Source organism: Buteo buteo, chromosome 19 (assembly GCF_964188355.1).
Source record: "Buteo buteo chromosome 19, bButBut1.hap1.1, whole genome shotgun sequence".
NCBI classification, from domain to species: Eukaryota; Metazoa; Chordata; class Aves; order Accipitriformes; family Accipitridae; genus Buteo; species Buteo buteo.
In genome coordinates, this window is record NC_134189.1 from 21,057,867 (window position 1) to 21,060,799 (window position 2,933).

Genomic DNA, 2,933 nt, shown 5'->3' on the forward strand with positions numbered 1-2,933 from the left:
GACCAGGGACCAACAGCCATGAACACAGATACAGTGCTGTGGCTTTGTGGCTAGAAGCTGGAATCTTTTGCCCCAGTGCACTCACTGATCTGTAACTGCTTGAGCTAGAAGGCCAAGCTGCTAGCAGGAGCAGGGAGAAGGGCTTTTATCTTCTGTGGAGGTGGAGTGGTTCTTCCATTGTCTGAATTGCACTGTTACATATCCTGTAAGAATTTTGGTATGAAGGGTGGAGAATAGTGAGGTATAATGGGTTATGATTATTCTATGTGACTGGATCAAAGGAGGAAAATAATTTCTCAGTGTGTATGGGATTGTGTATGGATGTTTTTCATCTAAATCAGTTTTATTTTTCTAACACAGGCTGTTGGTGAGTCTGTTTTCCAGGGCCTACAAAAGATGACTAGGAAAGGCATAGCTAGTGGGAATAAACTTAAATTTCCTGCACTGTGGTCTGGCTCTCCATTAGAAAACCTTTAAGAGTGTCCATTCTGCAAAAAAACCTGAAAGCACCTAACCTACTTAGTAAGTAGGCTCTGTTTAAGAAGAACAGGATGGAAGAAGTAATAGCTGAGGAGAAAAAAAACAGTGACCTAGAACCCAGCATGCTTTTGAAGGGAGAAGGTAATACCCATCAAAATGCTAAGGTTTTTTGCCAGATCTGGGAACTAGCACATCACAGGATATAAAGAGTTAAGTGACCTGCTCTTTGGAGCAGAAGGGATGAAGGAGGGGAGAAAGCTTTAAACAAGATTTGAAGAATTCTTCCCTTTGAGGCACTAGGAGAGAAATATTTTGTGAGTTAGGGGCCAGGACTAGCTGGTCAGATCCTAAAGCAGGACTACTTAAGCAATGGCTCCAGCACAGCTGCAAGACAAACCGATTTTGATTGGGCTTTGCCAAAGTGTGGTGCAAGAACAAATAATAAATGGTGGCTAGCTGCAAGGAGGAACTGGGACTGGGAACTATGAGCGCTCTCTCCTCTTCATGCACATCCAAGGTGGGAGAAGATCTCATCAAAAATTGTGTAACTCTGCCCCTAGGTTTCAAGGCAGGGACTGTAGGGGATCTGGTCCCAAGATGTTCTGTTCTACTTTATAGTTTTAAGATCTGTTCTGAGGCTTTAAGAAAATTGGCGCTGCCATTGCTGCCAGCAGAAGCAGAGCTGCCTAGTCAAGGCTGGCCTGCTGAGGTATTCATGGTCAGCAGGAGGGGAAACACCTCTTGGCCCTCTGTGAGAGTAAAGGTGCATGATTCAGTACTGGTTTATGGGGATGGCTAAAGGACTTGATAACAAGACTCAGAGGATGCTCAGTGATGCCACAAGAGATCAAAAGTGCGTAAATCAGGAATCGTGACAACCTAGAGGCAAGAACACAAGACTGTGGGAACACAGTGTTCTTGGGAATATCCATTATTTAAACTCTACTCTTAATTTGGCTTGCAGGGAGACAAGGACAGTTGAAAACAGCTCTGCTGAACTCTTGATGGGACTCTGCCTGCATTATGATGTTGGAGTTTGGCCTTGTCGTGTAAAGCAGTTAGAATATATTTCTACTCCCATTCCTGCCCAATCTGGTTCTGGAAGTTGGTGCTGTGGGAACTATGATACTTTGTGCAAAGAAGTTAGCATACTGGGAACAAAAAGGTTAACCTCTTCAAATTTCAGAATGACTCTAAAAATTACCAGCCTCCCTTCTAACATTTGAGGACCAAAGATCCCAAGAGAAATGCTAACACTGTGATGATCAGCAGGGAGTAAAAGGTTAACACCATGGTTTGCTTTGGTCTGAGGCCAACTTTTTTATAGTTTCTGTGACCACACTGAGGTCTCACAGTGGCTGACTGGACTCATCTTTGTACATAGACCATTGGATTTACGTCCTAACATTGCAAACTCAGTGTTATATTTTTATATACAACCTAGAACATGGAAATAATTGGTATCAGTAACGTTGGAATGTTACATACTACTAAGCTGGGGAAAAAGAAAGGGAGGAACAGAAAGCCTCCTTTTGCTATAATTTTCATAGTCTGTTGCTGCTATTCCTTCTATGTTGTGCATTAAAGCTGTTTCACTCCCAGCTGACATATATGGAAAGGTAATGCTGTCCTCAGAGTAAAACTCAGTTTCCTCCTCTGTACATGACATCAGAACTGGTGCTTACTGGGGCAGTGCATTCACCAGTGAAAAGGGATCAAAATGAAGAAGTTCAATTCAAGTTGAAACTTATAGCTTCAAGCAGGACAATGTAGAGGCAGAAAGTTGAAAAAGTGAGTTCTGCCATATCGTCTCTCCCCTGAGAGGAGGGATGTCTGCCCTGGTCCAGACATCCCTCACTGCAGCAGTATCAGCATACTCTTAGTGTAAACAGGGAGTCAAGTCCACTGGTACTGACGAGCCAGTGATTTTAGGCTTCTGCAACTCTGGGGGAACTGCTTTAGCTGGAGAGAGGTGAAAATGAGGGCAGAGTCAGGCCCAAAACATTTGCCCTGGCTGGAAGCAGAAACCAGGCCTTCAGCATTTTGTTCAAGCTACACAGTAAAATCCTTCAGTGCAGCCTATTCAAAATGCACGACACTCTCTGCAGAAATGAGACTGGGCATGCCTGCCAGGAGCCTTGAGGCGGATGCTCTCTCCCATTTACCAAGGCACTGCATCATCTCCTAGGCTGAACCATGTTGTTGCCAGTATTTACAGATTCACTGAGATGCATCAAAACACCCCCAGCAGAGACACTGAACTGCACAGCCTGCCACCGAGATTTACTGTCTCTTCGGCGTATTGGGGGGAGCAGGCACTGTACACACACGCGCGCACACGCACGCGTGCGCGCACACAGCCCGAGGGAGGTAAGTCCAGCCCCCAACAGCGGGGCCATCCTTCTGCTGCTGGATTTTTCCAGCCAGAGCATCTTGCCGGCTCTGCTGTAATT